Raw genomic sequence first — 24,626 nt, 5'->3', positions numbered from 1 at the left:
GCCTTATGGGCCTATGTTATATACATTTTTTGGGAGATATTTGGAGGGTGTTTCATGATTAGTCTTGTGTTGAGAATGATGTATGTCCAGGCTAAGTATGATAGATAGCATGATGAGCGGTGTTTGGTAGTCAGCTCCGGGTACCCATCATGGCCCACTAGTTGGGTCGTGATAATAGTGGTATTAGAGCAGTTCCGTCCTAGGGTGTGTCTACGAGCCGTGTCCAATAGAGTCTTAGTTATGGGTGTGAAGCGCACCACACTTATAAATAAGAGGCTGCGGGGCATTTAGGAACAATGACCGTGTTTCTTCTTCATAGATCGTGCGATAGAGCTATGTTATAAGATTTTTCCCCTTTGCCTAATTGTGCCTTATGATTTCAGCGATGCCGGTAAAGAGAAAAGCGACAGCGGCCCAGAAGGGTAAGACTGTGGCAGGAAGGCAGGTTGAACATGAGCCATCGGTATATGTAGAGGAGGCTGAGTCCCATAATGAGGCTCTACCTCATACCTCTCACACCTGTTCTAGAGAAGCATGAAGGGGCCTCAACTCCAGCTCCCGTACCTCCAGTTCTTCCACCGGTTGCTCTGGGTCAATAGATGATCGAGGCTATTTGGCTATTGCCTCAGCTAGTTACCGCCCAGGCTCAGCGGCAGAGTGCGGGTCCGGGTCCGGGTGATAGAGCCACTAGTGCCAGAGCTCGTGATTTTATGAGTTTGAACCCGCCAGAAGTTTTTGGGTCAAAGCCGGACGAAGAACCGCAGGGTTTTATAGACGAGATGTTGAGGATGTTGAGGATTATACATGCTTCCGATACTGAGTCATTGGAGTTAGCATCCTATAGATTTCGGGATGTTGCCGTAATATGGTATAATAATTGGATAGCGTCAAGAAAGGAGAATGCACCTCCCCCAGTTTGGCAGGAATCGTAGATGCTTTCATTCGCCAGTGTTTGCCACCCGAGGTCCGTCGGGCCCGAGCTGACAAGTTCCTGAATTTAAAGCAAGGAAATATGAGTGCTCGGGAGTATAGTCTTCGTTTCAACTCATTGGCTAGATATGCTCCGACTATGGTAGCTGATATAGGAGACAAAGTACATAGATTTGTGAGTGGCTAGGGCCACATTTGTTCAAAGATTGCTTGACGGCTTCATTACAGGAGGGGATGGGTATCTCCTGTATCCAGGCCCATGCCCAAAATTTGGAAGAGCAACAGCAGCTGCAAAGGGGTGAGCGTGATGCGGACAAAGGGCATGGTAAGAGGGCCAGATTTACCGGCGCTAGTAGTGAGTATAGAGGGGGTCAGCAGCAACAGTACTACAGATATTCAGGCCAGTCTGCAGATAGTTCACCACCTCGGTTTGCGGATAGGATATTTGATCGCCCCATTTATTTTGGTTCGGCTCAGAGTTCGAGGGTCTCAAGTCCTTAGTTAGGAGGTGATTCTAGTCAAAGGAGACCACCGATACCGCTATATAGCCAGTGCGGTAGGTTACATTCAAGTCAGTGTCACCGAGGTTCGGATGCTTGCTACGCCTGTGGTCAGGTTGGGCATATGATGCGTGATTGTCCGTCGATGGGTGGTAGAGTTGGGGCTCAGCCTACGGGATCAGTAACATGTTCTTCTTTGTTCGTGCTCCCTATAGGGCAGAATCCCCAGACTTCAGCAGGTCGTAGCAGGGGCCGAGGGGGAGCTCCTAGTTCGAGTGGCCCCTAGCAGCCCCGTATTTATGCTTTAGTCGGACTCCAGGATCTTGAGTCCTCCCCTGATGTGTGTTATATCTCATAATTTCGCACATTAGGATAAATCGAATTAATTGTGACTAATAAGAGATAAGGCAATGTTTTGATCTTATTTAATATATGCTGTTTGTGAAAAATATTGATGTGGAAATATTGAGGAAGGCTAAGGGCAAAAGTGGAATTTTGGAAATTAGTTTCGTGAATTACAAAATGTTAACCAAAGTAAGTGGGCTAGGAAAAAAAAAGAGGCCCAATGTGTGTTTGGCCGGACATAGAGCAAATGGCCCAAGCCCATGTGATAATTTAATCCAAGCCAAATAAATAGAGAGGGCCACTACTTGTTCTTCCATTCTTTAGAACCTTCAAGAAAAAAAAAAGAAAGAGAGAGAGAGCAAGAAGGCCATTCAGCCAACAAAGAAAAAAAAAGAAAAAAAATTGAAGCCTTCCATCCTTGATCAAAAAATTCATTTCTTCTTGAATTCCTACTAATTCCAAGACCCTCTTCAACGTGGTATAATTATTAAAGCAAGAAAACTACTTTTGTGACAAGTGCAAAAATTCTATTCAAGTGGAAAATTGAGGAAGAAGGTAAGAATTTCTATTCTTTTACATGTTATGGAAGCTTTATATATGTTGTAGTGAGTAGAATTGAATGAAAATCATAGAAATGTTATGTGTTGTGTGTGGGCCGTGTGGGTGTGTTGTGTGTGTGTGGCCGTGTGGTGTTATTGGGTGGAGGAAGATGAATTAATTTTATGTAGTATGTTAGTTGTGTTGTTGTGAACTCTATGATGCCAATGAAAGACTAATGGTTCAAGTTGGCATGGAAATTGGTTGTAGGTTGTTGTAGGAAATCATGTGATTTTAATATGGTTTTATGTAATTGTGAAAGTGAAGTTGCTAAAGTGTGAATTGTTGTTGTTGTTTGTGAATTTGGAAGAAAACAAATGCGACGTTGTAGTCTTGTTGCATTTATGGAGAGTTCGGGTGGAGTATGGTGTGTTGGTGGAATTATTTGAAAATTGTATAAATTGGTTGAAATGTTCTTGAATTGTGTTTGAATGATCTTGGATTAGTAATGAATATGTGAGCGTTGATATTGGCTTGAATGTACGTAGTTAAATTGCATGTGATAAGCTACGTAGAGAAGAAGGTTACTAATGTTAGAATACGTTTAAATTGATTCTGGATGATTATTAGTATGGTTGTTGGTATTGTTGGTATGGTTGTTGATAAATTTGGCCGAGTGAAATTGTCGGGGATGTTGAATTTACAGGGGAGATGCTGCCGAAATTTCTGTAGACAAGTACTAGTTAGAATTGAATTTCTAAGTACTGGTGGCTAATGTTTGGTAATTGATAATGTTATTGTAGATATTGGAGAGCCCGAGACTTGAGTCGGGATTTGTTTAGCGAGCGATCGAGGTATGTAAAGCCTACCTTTCCTTCTTTTGGCATGACGTTTATGAAATGAACCAATAACGTATGTATACTTCTGAAGAAAATCCTATTCTTAGAGCCACTAGGATGGCTAATATCTTTGACTTCCATAAGCTATTCTATATGGCTTAATACGTATTTATGATGTTCGAAGATTCTAGTTGTTATGGTTCCGAATGTTGTTTGAAAGAAAATCGAGATGACTAAAGTCTTTGATGAATATTTTGATACGTAAATATGGTCCTAAAGCCTCCATTTGATTCGATCCATAATGTTATTCGAAAGTTACCTAATATGGATGATACTTGAATTTCCAAATATGGCTTATGAAATGTTTTTAAAAGGTTTTGTACTTCAAAAGCTCGTAACTTTCGTATACTAATTCAGATTGACTCGATACTTGTTTCTGAGCTTTCTGATATCGGTATAAATATTTATTCATCGAGTCTTGGAATCTATTTACTTATATGCATATGGTTTCTCACTACTCCGCTCGTGCATACTACTACTACATTGTTCGCCGGGTCCCGGGCCGGTTTTGTCTTCGTGTGCACTATGTTATATTTGGCAGTATGATGTGTTACGGTTCCCGAGACCCTTGCCATAAGGCCGGATACCGCTTATATACGGAGTAATGATGTGTTATGGCATACGATGTGTTATGATGTTGTGATATGTTATGATGATACGATATGTTCGGGGATTGTAAGGAGATTTGAAACCTTCTGGAGTATGATGTGTTGTGGCGCCAGCATCGGAGTGGCAACCACGTTCCTGAGCCTTATGCATGATTTTTATTTGCATGATTTATGTTTTCAGAAAATGTTTTGATATACTACCTCTGTATCCATTTTCCATACTCCTAATTTCAGTTATGATTTGGATTACTGTATTTCATGCTTTACATACTCAGTACATATTTCGTACTGACCCCCTTTTCTTCGGGGGGCTGCGTTTCATGCCCGCAGGTACAACCGTTCGTTCTGGTGACCCGCCAGTGTAGGATCCTTATTCTACTATTTGGAGTACTCCTTTGATCCGGAGCTCATATTTTTGGTACATATCTTTTGTTACACATGTTTCTGTATATATGACTATTTGGGGTATGGCGGGGCCCTGTCCCGTCATATGTTTCTGTTATGGTTTGTAGAGGCCTGTAGACATATATGTGGGTCATGGGTCGTGTTTGTTCGATTATGTTCGTGACTTATGCCTTAAGCGGTTCTGTTTGCTATTATGGCCGAAACGGCCCATATGTTTGTATATGTATGTGTATTCGGGCGATGTGTATTCCGCCAGCCTGTCGGCTTTTGTATGATAATTCTGTTACAGGTGACCGCTTATGTTATATCCCGTATTTTTGAACGTCAGATTATTTGCTGAGATGGGACCCACACATCAAGATTTTTTTGGGACATCTGAAAATTCATATGAATCACATATGAGAAGTTAAACACAACTCAAGAAGGACCCTTGGGCCAAATCAAAGTATTTTAAGAAAACGTTTTCGGGTGATCTGACTTCAAGGGGCAAAAACGGTATTATAAGTTTGGAATTTGGAAAAGTACCAAGCACTAGAAGTTGTAGATAATTGAATTAGCTTTCCAACCATAGGTCGTGGGTCCCCAGGTGACGTCGGTACAAGGAGATATGAACGTTTTAAGGTCGAAAGGTTAGTGGGCTAGGCCCAACTCGGGACCAAACCGAGTTGGCCCAAAAAAATCAAAACAAATAATAAGGCCCAAATTTGTGAGGCCCAACCGGCCATGGTTATGGCCCAAGCCCATATTACATAAAATTTGGTCAATAAATAAGATGACTAAGTCATCTTTATCACACAACCTCTAGAATATTCAAGAAGTTGAAGAACAAGAAAGAGAAGGAGAAAAGTTGAAGGCCATTTCGGCCAAGATCAAATTTCCAAGGAAAAATTGATAAAAATTCTTCAAAAATCATTTTCTACCAAGCAAAGGGTGATTAACAAGGTGGAGTTGTTGTTGGAGCAAGAAAAATTCAAAATCATACAAATTGTCAAGTTGTAGTCAAGTGAGAAGTTGAAGAAGAAAGGTGAGTTTTGATCTTGTTTTTATGTGTTATATATGGTTTATATGTGTTGTAGTATGCTAAAATGGATGAAATTCATGAAGGAGAGAAATATAGTACATGGCCGTGTGTATGTATATATGTGTAGGAGTCATGCTTCAATTATTTTAATTAGTGTTTGGTTTTTATTGTTGTGAATGATATGTGGAAAATGGAAGTTGAATGAATTTTGAGAAGTTGTAGTGTGTATGTTGGTGTTGGCCATGTGGTTATGGTGAAAAAATGGAAGAGAATGAGTCAATTTTATTTAGTATGATGTTGTTGGAATATAGATTATGAGGTTGTTATTGTTTTCATTAAAGTTAGAAAGCTTTTGGAAGAAGTAGTAAGTTGATTGAATATGGAAGTTGTTAGTATTGTTGTAGTTGGAATTGTGGTTGATATTTTGGCCGGGTTTGAATTCCCGGGATTGTTGTTGATTGAAATTAGCCAAGTTGAACTTGGCGGGATGGAGTATTTATAGGGGAAGTGCTGCCGAAATTTCGGTAGCCAAATGTTTCCTTAAGAATTCAACTCTAAGTACCCTAATAAGAGTTTTGGTAAACATGACCAATTTGCAGATTTTGACGAGATTGCGACGTGAATTTGGAATAGCAAAAGGAGTGGAAAGAGGTATGTAAGGCTTCACTCTTCTTTCTATGGCATGTCTTAGATGTAATAAGTCGGGTACGAGCCTCGGGGACAACCCTAGCCCCCGGAATCCGCATCCAAAGGTTTCCACTTTTTGTTCAATAGAATTGAACTAGAAAGTGTGCAAATGATGGAAAGACCTCTTAAACCCTTAGAACTTGCATAAGTGGGACCCGATTACCCTAGGACCCTCACAAGTAATGACATGACACGTAATATATGTAAATCATATACGTCACCCCATCCGGCCCGAGGTGGGCCCGCTACTCTCGGATTTTTCCTTACGGTCTTGCTTGACTTACTTAAAGTGAATCCAAAGGGAACTTTTATCCCGATTTCGTTACCAAATGATAAGTACTGTGACTCCTCTAACGAGGGCACTTCCATGACGATAATGATAACAATGATGTTAGATAAGAGAATATGCCTATGATACGTACTACCGGAACGACTCTATGACTAAGATGACTAAGCTAAGTATCTTATGTAAACATGAAAATGATAAACTAATTTTTGAATATTATTTATATTTCCTAGCTATGACTTTATTTTCTAAAAGATTTCAAAGTCTATGAACTGTCATCTATGATGCCCCGATTTCATTCTACGTTTACTTTAATATTATTCCCCGTTGATAGTCTCACCTTAAAATACTCGTTCCTTCAAGGTGAGACAAAGCGATCACGAGTATTCTATAATGTAATCGGAGGTTACCGACTTTACGTCACTCCGATGACTACATGATGCTTCTTTGGGCTCTCCTGTGTGCATATGAGATATATGTTTATAGGATACGTAAATGCATATAAGACATGTTAATGTATGTAGGATATGCGTATATATTTTTAAAATATGCACATGACGAAAGAGCTAGAGCGCTATAGACGCTGATGTACCTACATGACACACGTATATGTATATTATAAAAGAGCTAGAGCGCTATAGACGTTGATATATGTACATGATATATGCATATGTATACGGGGGAAATGGAGGTAAGGGCAGAGCGTTATGAACGCATATCCACCTGATCAGTTGGCATTACATAATATGATATCATCCCGGACGCGGGATGCCCGGACGCGGGATGTGTATATTTATGGTTAAATGGATCGGCTGCCGACGCCTCGGCAATATGAGATGTCCTATTTTATATGTATATGTATATGAACAAGGAAAGATTCTTAAAGGAAAGCTAAGTACGCATAGCACCTGCCAAGGGTATATATATATACAGGTTATGTTTCTATCTCAGGACATGTGCTATTATTCTCTTATGTCGTTATTTCCGTTTTATACTTTCCGTATGCTACTATTCATGCCTTACATACTCGGTACACTATTCGTACTGATGTCCCTTCTTGTGGACGCTGTGTTTCATGCCGCGCAGGTTAGCAGACAGGCGGATTTGATACTTAGAAGCTCTACCAGCAGTGTTGACAGTGCTCCAGTTATTCCGGAGCCTCACTTCCTTGGTACTATTTTGTGTATATATATTCGGGCACGGCAGTACTCAGCCCTTTCTATGTATAAGTGTACTACGTCTAGAGGCTCGTAGACAGTTATGTACAGTCAGTTAAGTACAGTTAGATATATGGTGTTTTGGCATGTTAATGTTGATGTATAAGTGATAATGAAGTTTATTAGTCTATGTTCAGAATAACGCCGCTAATGTTAATGTTCAAAAAAAAAATAGCTCTGTTTACATGGCTTGCTAAGAGGTAAAGGTAAAACGATAGACAAGGGGTGCTCGGTACAAGTATCGGGTACTCGTCACGGCCCCTAGACGGGTCGTGACATCTTAAGATGACGTCTGTTCTCAGTATCCGTATAAATTAACATATGTTAAATCTGAATAAGTCTTTGATATGTCGATTTGGTAAGCGAATGGGACACTAGTCACGGCCCACGGGGCTGGGTCATGACAAAAGTGGTATCATAGCGGTTTGTCCTCGGAATGTCTACAGGCCGTGTCTAGTAGAGTCTTTTTTATCGGTGTGTTGTGCACCACATCTATAAACAGGAGGCTACAAGACATTTAGGGTGTTAGCTTTCTTTGGATCTTAGATCGTGCGATAGAGCTGTGCTATTAGGATGATTTCTTTCTGACCGATTGTTATGTTTACAGTGATGCCTTCGAAGAAGGCGACGGCTGCCCAGAAGGGCAAAGTAGTGGCAGGAGAGACCAGCCAGGTACAGAGAGTTACTCGGGCTCGTGCTCAGACTATACCCGATATTGCACCCCAGTCGGAGGGTTCTGCTACACCCCCACCATTGGAGAAGCCTGGAGCAGCAGCCGCTGCCACCATGGATCAGGGGGCGGCTCCAGCACCCGAGCCTCCAGCTCCCCAGCCAGGGGCAGAGGACAGGGCGATGAGGGATGTTGTGCAGTTATTGACGAGATTGCTAGCAGGACAGGCTCGCAGACTCGGGCTAGGGGGTGATGATGTGGACAGACGTGACAGTTTGAGGGTCCGTGATTTCTTGACCTGTAATCCCCCAGAGTTTTACGGGTCCAAGCTCGAGGAGGACCCCCAGGATTTCGTTCGACAGATGCAGCGCACACTGAGACTAGTCAGGGCTTTTGAGACTGAGTCTGTCGAGCTGGCTTCACATAGATTGCGGGACGTAGCGATTAATTGGTACGAGTCTTGGGAGCTGTCCAGAGGCGAGGATGCTCCTCCAGCTGTGTGGGATGAGTTTACAGCAGCTTTTCTCAGCCACATTTTGCCTCCAGAGTTGCGGCGGGCGCGAGTTGATAGATTTTTGCAGCTGAGGCAGAGAGGAAGGAGTGTCCGAGAGTACAGCTTAGAGTTTGATTCTCTGGCCAGATATGCGCCTGCCATTGTAGCTGATATGGCCGACAGGATGCACCGGTACGTGATGGGTTTGGATCATTACTTGCTCGATAGCTGTATGGCGATAGCATCGTAGACTGGTATGGATATTACCCGGTTACAGGCATATGCGCAAGGAATGGAGGACCGGTACAGAGGGCGTCAGCCCGATAGAGACTGTGACAGGAGGAAGCTCAAGAGGGCTAGGTCAGCTGGTTATTCTGGGGAGTCTCGAGGCGGGCAGCCTCAGCAGCAGTATAGCAGATATCCTCCTCAGTCAGGTCGGAGTGCACATTCACAGTCTACAGGCAGACGATTTGATAGTGCAGGGCATTCAGGAGCAGGCCAGAGTTCCAGAGCCTCAGGTTCGCAGGTGAGCAGAGGTTCCAGCCAGGTGAGACCACCTAAGCCCCGATGCTCTTATTGTGGGAGGTCGCACCCGGGAGAGTGCTATCGAGCTACAGGTGCCTGTTTTTCTTGTGGCCGCCAGGGCCATATTATGAGAGATTGTCCGTTGGCGAGTGGTTCTGGTGGTGCAGCTCAGCCGACGGGATCAGCTGCTGGTTCATCTTCCACTCCTGTTGCTATGCGCCCTATGGGGCAGGGTACGTCAGCACCAGCGGGCCGCGGTAGAGGCCGTGGCGGGGTTTCTGATTCTAGCGGTCCTTCGAAACGCATATATGCCTTGGCTAGCCGACAGGTTCAGGAGGCGTCGCCAAATGTAGTCACAGGTACATTATTGGTCTTCTCTCGAGCTGTATATGCATTGATCGATCCAGGTTCTACTTTATCATATATTTCTCCCCTCGTCGCTAGTAAAATTGGGATAACACCTGAACCTATAGAGTTGTTCGAGGTAGCTACACCGGTCGGGGACTTTATTATAGCAAGGCAGGTATATAAAGATTGTTCTATGATTATATGTGGTCGTTGCACCAAGGCTGATTTAGTAGAATTAGATATGATGGAATTTGATGTTATCATGGGCATGGATTGGTTAGCCTCTTGTTATGCTAATGTTGACTGTCAGAAAAAGGTAGATCGCTTCCAGTTTCCAGGGGAACCAGTTATAGAATGGGCAGGAAATACAGCATCGCCGAGGGGTAAGTTTATTTCATACCTCAAGGCCAGGAAGATGATTCAGAAAGGGTATATTTATCATTTGGCTCGTGTGCATGATACTAAAGCAGAAACACCTACTCTCCAGTCAGTTCCGGTTGTTAATGAATTTCCAGATGTATTTCCGAATGAGCTTCCAAGTCTTCCACCTGAACGGGAGATCGAGTTCACGATAGATGTGCTGCCAGATACTCAGCCTATATCTATTCCCCCTTACAGAATGGCACCTGCAGAATTGAAAGAATTGAAAGAGCAGCTGAAAGATCTATTAGAAAAAGGCTTCATCAGACCCAGTGCGTCACCTTGGGGAGCACCGGTATTGTTTGTAAGAAAGAAAGACGGGTCGTTGCGGATGTGCATTGATTACAGACAGCTGAATAAGGTGACTATAAAGAATAAATATCCCCTCCCCCGGATTGATGATTTATTTGACCAGTTGCAGGGTGCTAAATATTTTTCGAAGATAGATTTGCGCTCGGGCTATCATCAGGTGCGGGTACGAGAGACAGATATTCCAAAGATTGCTTTCAGGACCCGATATGGGCATTATGAGTTCAGGGTGATGTCTTTTGGGCTGACCAACGCCCCAGCAGTGTTTATGGATTTGATGAATCGAGTATTTAGGCCGTTTTTAGACATGTTCGTGATCGTATTTATTGATGACATTCTGGTTTATTCACGATCAGCAGAGGAGCATTCAGATCATCTGAGGACAGTACTTGGCACACTTCGGCAGCAGAAATTATATGCTAAGTTCTCCAAGTGTGAATTCTGGTTAACCTCAGTGGCATTCTTGGGGCATATCGTCGGAGCAGATGGTATTCGGGTCGATACACAGAAGATCGAGCCTGTACAGAATTGGCCTAGGCCTACGACACCGACTGAGGTACGCAGTTTTCTGGGATTGGCCGGATATTACAGGAGATTTGTGGAGAATTTTGCTTCTATTGCAGCACCATTAACGAAACTAACTCAGAAGGCTATAAAATATCAGTGGACCGATGCTTGTGAACGCAACTTCTAGTTGCTGAAGGAAAAATTGATTACAGCTCCAGTTTTAACTCTTCCAGAGGGGTCAGACGGGTATGTCATTTATTGTGATGCTTTCGGTATTGGGATAGGTTGTGTATTAATGCAGCATGGTCGAGTTATAGCCTATGCTTCCCGGCAGCTCAGGCTGCACGAGAGAAATTATCCTACTCATGATCTGGAACTAGCCGCGGTAATTCATGCTTTGAAAATATGGCGGTATTACTTATATGGGGTTCATGTTGATATTTATACGGATCACAAAAGCCTTCAGTATATTTTTAAGCAAAAGGAGTTGAATTTGCGGCAAAGAAGATGGCTCGAATTATTGAAAGATTATGATGTTGACATTTTATATCATTCGGGAAAAGCCAATGGTGTAGCAGATGCACTTAGCCGCAAGTCTATGGGCAGTTTGACCGACGTGCAACCAGAAAGGAAAGAATTAGTTCGTGAGATTCATCAGCTAGCCAGTCTTGGAGTCCGTTTGGCCGATTCTGGAAATATTGGGGTTTCTGTCCGAGAAGTTGCTGAATCGTCTATCATGGAAGAAGTAAAACGACGCCAATACGAGGATCCTATTCTGGTACAGTACAGAGATGTGGCCCTTGATAAGGAAAAGACCCAGTTCGAAATTTCACCTGACGGGGTATTACTATATGGAGACAGGATATGTGTACCTGCCGTTGCAGGGTTACGGCGACATATTATAGGAGAGGCACATTATGCCCGATATTCTGTTCATCCTGGATCCACTAAAATGTACCATGACCTCAGATGTTTATATTGGTGGGATGGTATGAAAAGAGACGTTGCAGAGTTCGTTGCTCAGTGCCCAAATTGCCAACAAGTTAAGATCGAGCATCAAAAGCCCGGTTGATTGTTACAGGAAATGGAAATTCCAGCTTGGAAATGGGAAATAATTAATATGGATTTCATTACAGGTTTACCACGTACTCTACGAAGGTATGATTCTATATGGGTTATTGCTGATAGGCTGACAAAATCAGCCCATTTTCTTTCAGTCAGGACCACCTACTCGGCCGAGGATTACGCCCAGTTGTATATCAAAGAGATAGTAAGGCTTCATGGAGTTCCTACATCTATTATATCTGACAGAAGTGCACAGTTTACAGTTAATTTCTGGAGATCGTTTCAGGATGGATTAGGGACCCAGGTGAGTCTTAGTACAACATTCCATCCTTAGTCTGACGGGCAGGCCGAGCGTACTATTCAGACGCTGGAAGATATGCTACGGGTCTGTGTTATTGATTTCAGAGGTAGTTGGGATGATCATTTTCCGCTTATTGAATTTGCTTATAATAATAGCTATCATTCCAGCATCCAGATGGCACCGTACGAAGCCCTATATGGCAGAAAATACAGATCTCCGATTGGTTGGTTCGACGTGGGTGAAACTAAATTGATTGGTCCAGATATGATCCAGCAAGCAGTCGATAAGGTGAAACTCATTCGGGAGCGGTTATTAGTAGCCTAGAGTCGACAGAAATCAGATGCAGATAAACGACGTCGACCTTTAGTGTTCCAGATTGGTGACTGGGTATTCCTGAAAGTGTCGCCTATGAAGGGTGTAATGAGATTCGGCAGAAAAGGAAAGCTCAGTCCGAGATATATTGGGCCTTATCAGGTTGTTTAAAAGATAGACAAGGTCGCTTACGAGTTAGACTTAACATCCGATCTGGAAGCAGTGCATCCGGTATTTCATGTATCAATGCTCCGTAAGTGTATTGGTGATCCTTCCAGAATAATTTCCACAGAATATATCTAGGTAACAGAGGAACTGTCCTATGAAGAACAACCTGTAGCTATCTTGGATCGTCATGTGAGGAGACTACGTACCAAAGATGTACCTTCTGTTAAGGTCTTGTGGCGGAATAATAACAGAGAAGAAATGACCTGGGAAGCGGAGGACGAGACGAAGAAGAAGTATCCTCACTTATTTCCTATGCCTACAGGTAATTTAAATTCCTTAATTGGTTATATTGATTGGTGAATGATTTATATGTGCTGTCCATAAAAAGAAACTCCCCCGAAATGCATGCAAGACCCTATAAGACTAGTTTAACATTCGAGGACGAATGTTCTAAAGGGGGGGGGAGGATGTTATATCCCGTAATTTCGTACATTTGGATAAATCGAATTAATTGTGACTAATAAGAGATAAGGCAATGTTTTGATCTTATTTAATATATGTTGTTCGTGAAAAATATTGATGCGGAAATATTGAGGAAGGCTAAGGGCAAAAGTGGAATTTTGGAAATTAGTTTCGTGAATTACAAAATGTTAACCAAAGTAAGTGGGCTAGGAAAAAAAATTAAAAAAAAGAGGCCCAATGTGTGTTTGGCCGGCCATAGAGCAAATGGCCCAAGCCCATGTGATAATTTAATCCAAGCCAAATAAATAGAGAGGGCCACTACTTGTTCTTCCATTGTTTAGAACCTTCAAGAAAAAAAAAAAAAAAAGAGAGAGAGAGCAAGAAGGCCATTTAGCCAACAAAGAAAAAAAAAGAACAAAATTTGAAGCCTTCCAGCCTTGATCAAAAAATTCATTTCTTCTTGAATTCCTACTAATTCCAAGACCATCTTCAACGTGGTATAATTATTAAAGCAAGAAAACTACTTTTGTGACAAGTGCAAAAATTCTATTCAAGTGGAAAATTGAGGAAGAAGGTAAGAATTTCTATTCTTTTACATGTTATGGAAGATTTATATATGTTGTAGTGAGTAGAATTGAATGACAAACATAGAAATGTTATGTGTTGTGTGTGGGCCGTGTGGGTATGTTATGTGTGTGTGGCCGTGTGGTATTATTGGGTGGAGGAAGATGAATTAATTTTATGTAGTATGTTAGTTGTGTTGTTGTTAACTCTATGATGCCAATGAAATACTAATGGTTCAATTTGGCATGGAAATTGGTTGTAGGTTGTTGTAGGAAATCATGTGATTTTAATATGGTTTTATGTAATTGTGAAAGTGAAGTTGCTAAAGTGTGAATTGTTGTTGTTGTTTGTGAATTTGGAAGAAGAAAATGTGACGTTGTAGTCTTGTTGCATTTGTGGAGAGTTCGGGTGGAGTATGGTGTGTTGGTGGAATTGTTTGAAAATTGTATAAATTGGTTGAAATGTTCTTGAATTGTGTTTGAATGATCTTGGATTAGTAATGAATATGTGAGCGTTGATATTTTAAATTGAATGTGATAAGCTACGTAGAGAAGAAGGTTACTAATGTTAGAATACGTTTAAATTGATTCTTGATGATTATTAGTATGGTTGTTGGTATTGTTGGTATGGTTGTTGATAAATTTGGCCGAGTGAAATTCTCGGGGATGTTGAATTTACAGGGGAGATGCTGCCGAAATTTCTGTAGACAAGTACTAGTTAGAATTGAATTTCTAAGTACTGGTGGCTAATGTTTGGTAATTGATAATGTTATTGTAGATATTGGAGAGCCCGAGACTTAAGTCGGGATTTGTTTAGCGAGCGATCGAGGTATGTAAAGCCTACCTTTCCTTCTTTTGACATGACCTTTATGAAATGAACCAATAACGTATATGTATGCTTCTGAAGAAAATCCTATTCTTAGAGCCACTAGGATGGCTAATATCTTTGACTTCCATAAGCTATTCCATATGGCTTGATACGTATTTATGATGTTCGAAGATTCTAGTCGTTATGGTTCCGAATGTTGTTTGAAAGAAAATCGAGATGACTAAAGTCTTTGATGAGTATTTTGATACGTGAATATGGTCCTAAAGCCTCCATTTGATTCGATCCATAATGTTATTCGAACGTTACCTAATATGAATGATACTTGAATTTCCAAATATGGCTTATGAAATGTTTTTAAAAGGTTCTGTACTTCAAAAGCTTGTAACTTTCGTATACTAATTCCGATTGACTCGATACTTGTTTCTGAGCTTTCTGATATCGGTATATATATTTATTCATCGAGTCTTGGAATCTATTTACTTATATGCATATGGTTTTCCCACTACTCCGCTCGTGCATACTACTACTACTTCGTTCGCCGGGTCCCGGGCCGGTTTTGTCTTCGTGCGCACTATGTTATATTCGGCAGTATGATGTGTTACGGTTCCCGTGACCCTCGCCATAGGGCCGGATACCGATTATATACGGAGTTATGATGTGTTATGGCATACGATGTGTTCTGATGTTGCGATATGTTATGATGATACGATATGTTCGAGGATTGTACGGAGATTTGAAACCTTCTGGAGTATGATGTGTTGTGGTGCCAGCGTCGGAGTGGCGACCACGTTCCTGAGCCCTATGCATGATTTTTATTTGCATGATTTATGTTTTCAGAAAAGGTTTTGATATACTACCTCTGTATCCATTTTCCATACTCCTTATTTCAGTTATGATTTGGATTACTGTATTTCATGCTTTACATACTCAGTACATATTTCGTACTGACTCCCTTTTCTTCGGGGGGCTGCGTTTCATGCCCGCAGGTACAGCCGTTCGTTCTGGTGACCCGCCACTGTAGGATCCTTATTCTGCTATTTGGAGTACTCCTTTGATCCGGAGCTCATATTTTTGGTACATATCTTTTGTTACACATGTTTCTGTATATATGACTATTTGGGGTACGGCGGGGCCCTGTCCCATCATATGTTTCTGTTATGGTTTGTAGAGTCCTGTAGACATATATGTGGGTCATGGGTCGTGTTTGTTCGATTATGTCCGTGACTTATGCCTTAAGCGGTTCCGTTTGCTATTATGGCTGAAATGACCCATATGTTTGTATATGTATGTGTATTCGGGCGATGTGTATTCCGCCAGCCTGCCGGCTTTTGTATGATATTTCTGTTACAGGTGACCGCTTAAGATGACGTATGTTCTTAGTATCCGTATAAATTAACATATGTTAAATCTGAATAAGTCTTTGATATGTCGATTTGGTAAGCGAATGGGTTTGGGTGTCCAATTAGGACACTAGTCACGGCCCACGGGGCTGGGTCGTGACAATGTGGTTACAGGTATACTATATATATATATATTCTTCCATGATGTTTATGCATTGATTGATCTGGGTTCTACGTTATCTTATATCACTCCTTATATTGCTGGCTGTATTGGGGTGGAACCCGAGCCAATTAAACCCTTCGAGGTATCTACTTCGGTTGGTGCTCCAGTAATAGCTAGACAAGTATATAGAAATTGTGTGATTATGGTATGTGATTGTCACAACCCAGCCCCGTGGGCCGCGACTGGCACCCTATCTGGGTACCCAGACCAAACCGCATATTCATTTACCAAATCCGAGCATATTCCAAAAATTCATAAAAGTCATACCAAACTGAATCTTTATCAAATATGTCTTAAGCGGTCGCACAAATCAAAATGCCATATCAAATACAAACTGAGCGGCGGAATAGACATCGCCGGTCGAAAGTGCAAACATAAGCATAAGGGCCATTTAGGGCCATCAAAACAAACGGACCGCTTTAAGACCAGAAAACAAAATGAAACAAACATATATAGGACCCTCGCCCCACATATATGACTACAGGCCTCTACGAACTCAAAACAAAGACATATGGCGAGACAGGGCCCCGCCGTACCCAAATAGTCAAATATACAGAGCATATACATAGCAAAAGGAGTCTGTACCAAAAGTGGACTCCGGATCAGAAGGAGTACTCCAAAATAGCAGAAAGTGAAGCCTACAGTGGAGGATCACCAATGTCTGTACCTGCGGGCATGAAACGCAGCCCCCGAAGAAAGGGGGTCAGTACGAAATATGTACTGAGTATGTAAAGCACGGAGTATAGAAATATGGATCAAAACTGAAAGCAAATCAGATAAAAAAGTGGGGTACAAATCAGTATGTCAAAATCCGTATCAAAGTCATATACGTATACATAATGCAAACGAAATCATGCAAACGCTTAAGAACGTGGTCGCCACTCCGACGCTGGCGCCACACACATCATAACACCAGAAAGTTTCAAATCTCCGTACATCCCCGATCACAAACACAAACATAGGTGAGCGTATCGCATCACGAGCCATATCACAGCATAACTCCAAACGGAACCCGGCCCTATGGCGAAGCCTCGGGAACCGTAACACAGCATACAGCCGAATTATTGTAAGGCGCACGAATCATAACCGGCCCGGGAACCGGTGAACGAAGTCATAATAAGGCACGAGCGGAATCGTGAGCAAACAAATGCAAATCATACTTCAAAATAGTCTTTCAAAACAGAGTAATCCCATAAGTCATTTCATAATACAAAATAATCGAATACTTAGTCGATACAAGGTTTCATTTCACAAAACGTTTCCAAAATAGTACGTATAGCTCAAAACGTAACTTAGCGTATCGTAATATTCAAAACACGTCCCGTAGGAGGAAGTTCCAAAATCGAAGGTATCATTTCAAACTTTATTCAAAAGGACAGCCCAATAAGACAAATAGGGCGTCTCGGGGTTAGCGGGCCCACCTCGAGTCGAATTGAGGTGGCGAACATAATTTACGAACATTTAGGGGCCAAAAGTTCATACATAATTATTTCTAAGTTACCCGACCACATTTCGATAGATTTCGGACGATTGGTGGCATTCTAGCCAAAATAGAGCCCTTAGGCTTCAATTGAATTGAATGAATAGTAACTTTTCTGTGGATCGGGTTTCGAGGAGCAGAAATGCTCCGGAGGTTCCAATATTCACCTAGCATACTAAGACATGCCAAACGAAGAAGTGGGAAGCTTTACATACCTTAAAGACGTCGTATGCTCTCCCAAAAGTCAAGTCCCGTTTCGTCTGAAATATGCAAATGGTCAAAGTTACCAATTGAGATTCTTAGGCTTAAAAATGCCATTAACTTCATTTTTGCCTACCGAAATTTCGGCAGCACCTCCCCTATATATCTAACACCCCCGAGACCTAACTCGGCTCAAAATACATCAACAACAACAGCCCACACATCATCAAACAATACAAATCACTCTAGCTTCAAAGTTCTACTTTATTACACAAGTTGGCAACTTTTCATTCAAACTTCCAAAACTCCAAATCTATATCCACATCATTATATTCATTTACTTATTCAAGATTAGTCAATCACATCCCAAATATATTCCAAACCATATACGAAAGTTCCCGAAATTCATTATTCTCCATATTTCATTCAAAACATCAAAAGTCACAACGAACATTCTAACTTGCGTCGTTTCATTCCGAATTCATTAACATCAACTTTATGTCACATTTAAAGTCTTTGGCATCAAAGATATACAATGATATATGCAAATATACCAAAGGTGTATACTTTCCGATACGTTCCGAAATCATTTTCCAACTCCAATTCAATTCATTAATCATTCATTTATGACATAAAGGTCACAACGACGCATTAAACGAACTAAACAAGATCAAATTCATATTCTTTCCCCTTCTAAGGGCACACGGCCAAACACACCCTTTTTTCCCACACACACGCCATGCACAAACACAACACCATTCCATAATCTTCACGCAACATCAATCACTAAAACATGTAAACCCATTCCATAACATAAAAACATAGATTTCTCACCTTTTTCTTGAAACCCCGACTTGTCGCAAACGTAGTTCTTGTGCCAAACTAATTATACCCCGTTGAAGAGGGTCTTGAGTACTTCACAACTATGGGAAGAACAAGAAGTTTTGATCAACAACCAAGCTTGGGAATTTTTTTCTCCCTTTCTCCTATTCTCGGCCGAGAGGTGTTCTTGGCTCAAAGTTGAGTTCTAATTTTTTTTCTTGATAATTACTAAGTGTGGAGTTGATATATATCCATCCATAGGTCATGTGTATATCACATGACCTTTAAAATGTGGGCTTGGACCTTTACCTTGGCCGGCCACTTCATCATCTTGGGCTTCAATTTTTTTTGAGCTAATTCTTGGCCCAATTCACAAAAGCCCCGTTTTGTAATTCCCGAAACTAATTTCCGAAATTTCAAATTTACCCTCGGCCTTCCCCGATGTCTTAACGTTAATGATTCCATAACCAACATAGTCATATTCACTAAAATCAAAATATTTCCTTATAACACACAAGTCGTAATTATTTCTTGATTTCCAATTATACGAAAACACGGGACATAACAGTGATCGCCAGACTACAGCTGATTTGATTGAACTAGAAATGCTGGATTTTGATGTGATTATGGGCATGGATTGGTTGGCCTCTTGTTATGCTAATGTGGACTGTGGAACGAAAATAGTTCGGTTCTAATTTCCGGGCGAATCAATAGTTGAATGGAAGGGTAATACAGCATCCCCAAGAGGTAGGTTTATTTCCTATCTTAAGGCAAGAAAGATGATCACTAAAGGATATATTTACCATCTAGTCCGAGTTCATGACACCGAAGCAAAGCCGCCAACTTTTCATTCTGTCCCGGTAGTAAATGAATTTCCAGATGTCTTTCCGGATGAACTTCCAGGTCTTCCACCAGAACGGGAAATTGATTTTACTATTGATGTGCTGCCGGACACCGAGCCTATATCTATACCTCCTTACAGAATGGCTCCTGCAGAATTGAAAGAGCTAAAGGCACAATTGAAGGATTTGCTTGATAAAGGATTTATTAGGCCTAGTTCATCACCATGGGGATCACCTATCTTATTCGTAAGAAAGAAAGATGGTTCTCTACGAATGTGCATTGAATATAGGCAGCTGAACAACGTGACGATAAAGAATAAATATCCTCTTCCGAGAATCGATGATTTGTTTGACCAATTAAAGGGTGCCAAGTGGTTTTCTAAGATTGATATGAGGTTGGGATATCATCAAGTGAGAGTTAGGAAGAAGACATTCCGAAAACGGCTTTCAGAACCAGATATGGCCACTATAAATTTCGGGTTATGTCATTTGGTTTGGCTGATGCCCTGACAGTATTTATGAATTTGATGAATAATGTATTTAGTCCCTTTTTAGATCTATTTGTGATCATGTTCATCGATGACATTCTGGTTTACTCTCGATCAGAAATCGAGCATGCAGATCACTTGCGTATTGTCCTTGGAATTCTTCGGACTCGTGAATTATATGCCAAATTTTCAAAATGTGAGTTCTGGGTAAATTCTGTGACTTTTCTGGGCCATATTATTTCAGGTGACGACATTCGGGTTGATACTCAAAAGATTGAAACTGTGAAGACATGGCCGGGACCTACAACACCTACAAAGGTCCGTAGCTTTTTGGTATTAGCAGGCTATTATAGAATATTTATGGAAGGGTTTTCTTCCATTTCAGCACCATCAACGAAGCTAACATAGAAATCAGCAAAATTTCAATGGACCGATGCTTGTGAGCGCAGTTTCCAAGAATTGAAAGATAAATTGACTTCAGCCCAGTCCTGACACTCCTAGAAAGATCAGAAGGTCATGTTGTTTATTGTGATGCCTCCGACGTTAGATTGGGTTGTGTGTTGATGCAGCACGGGAAGGTTATAGCCTATGTTTCCAGTCAACTGCGAAAACATGAGACGAACTACCTAACACACGATCTTGAATTAGCGGCGGTTATTCATGCTTTGAAGATATGGAGACATTATTTGTATGGCATTCATGTTGATATTTATACGGACCATAAGAACCTCCAGTAGATTTCAAGCAAAATGAGTTGAACCTTCGGCAGAGGCGATGGTTGGAGTTATTGAAAGACTATGATGTGAGTATACTATATCATCCAGGGAAAGCAAATGTGGTGGCTGATGCTCTTAGCCGCAAATCCATGGGTAGCCTATGTAATGTTCAGCCAGAGAAGAAAATATTAGTTCGTGAGCTCCACCAGCTAGCTAGGCTCGGAGTTCATTTAATTGACTCAGGCAATGCAGAAGTTGGTATTCATAACCCAGCTGTTTCATACTTAGACATGGAAGTTAAAAGGCGCCAATATGAAGATCCCCAGCTGAGTCACTATCGAGATAGTCATCATTTGAGGTTTCTGTAGATGGAATTCTCGGGTACCGAGGCAGGCTATGTGTTCCAGATATTGCAGGACTACGTCGTCAGATTCTTGAAGAAGCTCATTACTCCCGTTATTCTATTCACCCAGGAGCAACACAGATGTACCATGATGTTAAGTCAATATATTGGTGGGATGTAATGAAGAAGGACATAGCAGAATTTGTGGCTCAGTGTCCAAATTGCCAACAAGTGAAAATTGAGCATCAAAAGCCAGGAGGGTTGTTACAAGCCATGGAAATTCCGACCTGGAAGTGGGAAGTGATCAATATGGATTTCATTGTAGGTTTGCCTCGCTCCCGGCGTATGTATGATTCCATGTGGGTTATCGTGGACAGACTTACAAAATTAGCCCACTTTCTTCCGATCAAAATATATTCAGCAGAAGATTATGCAAGGCGGTATCATAAGGGGATAGTGCAGCTTTATGGTATCCCAATATCTATTATCACATATAGAGGAGCACAATTTACTGCTAAATTCTAGAAGTATTTCTAAGAAGGTTTGGGAACTCAAGTGTGACTCAGACAGCATTTCATCCACAGACCGATGGACAAGCTGAACACACTATTCAGACCTTGGAAGACATGTTGTGGGCATGTGTATTGGATTTTGGAGGCAATTGGGATTATCATTTTCCACTTATTGAATTTTCCTTTAATAACAGTTATCATTCCAGCATCCAGATGGCTCCGTAAGAAGCTCTATATGGAAGGAAGTGTAGATCTCCAATTGGATGGTTAGAGGTCGGAGAGACACAACTAATAGGTCCAGAATTGGTCTAGCAAGCGATTGAAAAGGTCAAACTTATCCGACACTGATTGTTAACAACTCAAAATCGCCAAAAATCTTATGCGGATAATCGCCGATGAGACTTGGAATTCTAAATCAATGATTGGGTGTTCTTAAAAGTATCGCCGATGAAGGGCGTAATGAGATTCGTCAAGAAAGTCAAGCTTAGTCCACGATATATTGGACCTTATAAAATTGTGCACAAGGTGGGCCAAGTGGCTTATGAACTAGATTTACCTCCCGAGCTTGAATCCGTCCATCCAGTTTTTCATGGGTCGATGCTCCGTAAATGTGTCAGAGACCCTTCCAGAGTCGTGCCAGTAGATGAAGTTCAAATTACCGAGAACTCGGCTTAGAAGAGGTACCCATTGCCATACTAGATAGGCAAGTGCGGAAACTCAACAACAAAGAGGTAGCCTCAGTCAAGGTCTTATGGAGAAATAATAACCGAGAAGAAATAACTTGGGAAGCGGAAGAAAATATGAAGTCCAAATATCCGCATTTGTTTCCACCCCAAAAGAAGCTCAAGACGAGGTGCCATTGACATAAGGTAAGCAATGCTTTCCTATAATGCTTTTGTTCCTGTATGGCTATGTTTTCTTGCTGTTGTTATTGTGACCTTGTGAGGCGATGTTAGTTGGGATGTTGTGACAAGATGGTAGAGCCAAATCACAGGGGAAACTCTGGCAATATTTCTGTAGAATCCCTGAGAACTTAACATTCGAGGACGAATGTTCTTAAGGGAGGGGGGGGGGGGGGGGGGGAGAATGTTACACCTCAGAATTTCGGGTTGTTGCGCGGTAGACAAACTAACGCAAGTTATGGTTTTTATGGTGTCCCTACAAGTAAGAAGGGATACTTAATGACTCTAATTAAGATTTCCAAAGACATTTGAGGGGAGAGAAGAAATCTTGTTGGAGGAAGTTGAGATAGAGAGTGTCTTACCCCGTGTATAAGTGTACCAGTAGGTATTCCCGGTAATTTACAGGACTATAAGTTGAACGGATCAAATTTACGAAATTTGAACTGAATCAGGAGAAGTCTGCAGACACCAGTCACTGGCGATGGGCCATCGAAGTGTGCCGTCCCTATGTTTCTGTGATTAGACATTTGCAGGCAGGAGTCGACGGCGCAAGTCGACGGACCGCCGATACGTCGACGGGTCGTCGACCCGCTCGTCGAACGGCCTCTCTGGAATTTTCAGGTTTTAGATATAAATAGACCACCCTTGTCCATAATTTTCAGATTTCACTCTTTCTCTCAGCCTTGGAAGCTCTAGAATATTCCTCACATCATATTATCATATAACAAAGGGAAATCAAGGATTAAACACCAAGAATTAGTAAAATCAAGTGTATGGATGCTCACTAGGGTTTGTGGGGATCAAGAAGTCCTTTTGTATTGAAGTGGGGTTTTTCTCCAAGTGAAGTATTGTCATCCAAAGTTTATTCCTACATCATCAAAGGTGAGTCTTATGTTTAATTCATGTTATTAAGAACATCGAGTTGTTGAAATACTTAGATTATGGGAGGAAGAAGAGTATGGAGTGCAAATAGGGAAATAGTGATATTCTTGAATAATAACTTGACTTGAATGATAGTTCTTTACATGTTGTGGGTACAATCTTGTGGGGAATAATAAAAATGATGTTAAAGGAGTATTATATGAGAATGAATAGGGTGTTGTATTATAGTTATGGTTATGGATGATTTTGAAGGTGGATTTGAGAAGTAAGCAATATTTAACTCGAAGAACATATTGATTATGATATTATGGATGTCCTTATTGATGTTTGGGAATTGTCTTATTTTAGGAAGAAGTTGTTGAAACATAGGAAATGTCGCCAAATAGTCATTAACTCTTAGTTGCTTTAGCTTAAGCTTAAGTATGTTTCCGGTTGTCTAATCTTAGTACAAATTCTCTTGAAGGTAGAATTGCGAGCTTGAAAGACAAACAATTAGACGATAAAGACGAGGAGACGTAAAGGTATGTGAGGCTATTCCCCTTCTTTCAAAGGCATGACTCTTACATTGTGAATTCTTCCCTATATTCCCGCCTCTTACATCCCTAAAGATGAAAGTTAAAAGATCCTTGAGAGCTTCTTACGAGATATGTTCTATGATAGTGATGATGATAATGATGCCTTCAGGAAATTGAGAATCTTATGATTATGAATCATTGATGTAATTCCTTGTGCTGCCTCACCTCATGATACTAGTTCTTTCAAAGTGAGGCCTAGCGATAATGGTGTTCCATAATGAAATCGGAGGCTCCCGACCTTACGTCACTCCGATATATTTATAGCTTTTATTTGAGCTCTCGTGCATACTTTAGCTTATGTATATGTAAGATTAAACCGCGCCTAAATGGCCAGGCAGCGCCACTATGGTGAGCGTAATGGGCGGCTTATGGATGATTACACAGTGTCTATATGGAACAGGTAGCACCACTAGTGGTCGGCGTGAGATGATTACCCCGGACGCGGGAGGCCCGGACGCGGGCTAATGATGTTATTGATTCAGACAGCTTATGTATGTATATGTGATATGTTTTAAAGGTAAAAGTGAGCATGCATGTTTCTACCTCTAGAGGCAAGCAATTACAGTTATCTTTTCTCCTTATGCATTTTATAATTCTTTACTATGTTACCATATATGCCTTACATACTCAGTGCATTATTTGTACTGACGTCCTTTTCTTTTATGGACACTGTGTTCATGACCACAGGTAGACAGGGAGACGACGCAAACACTTTGGAGCTTATTCAGCAGATTTGCAGGAGCACTCCACTACTCCGGAGTTTCCACTTTTTGGTACATCCTTTTATGCATATATTGGGGCATGGCAGGGTCCTGTCCCGTCCTTATGATTTCAGTCTTCAGTTAGAGGCTCGTAGATAATTATGCATGGGTTGTAGATGTTATGAGACTTCT

Source organism: Lycium barbarum, chromosome 1 (assembly GCF_019175385.1).
Source record: "Lycium barbarum isolate Lr01 chromosome 1, ASM1917538v2, whole genome shotgun sequence".
Classification (NCBI taxonomy): Eukaryota; Viridiplantae; Streptophyta; class Magnoliopsida; order Solanales; family Solanaceae; genus Lycium; species Lycium barbarum.
The sequence above is the reverse complement of the archived record's forward strand: the minus strand, read 5'-3'. Positions refer to the sequence as shown.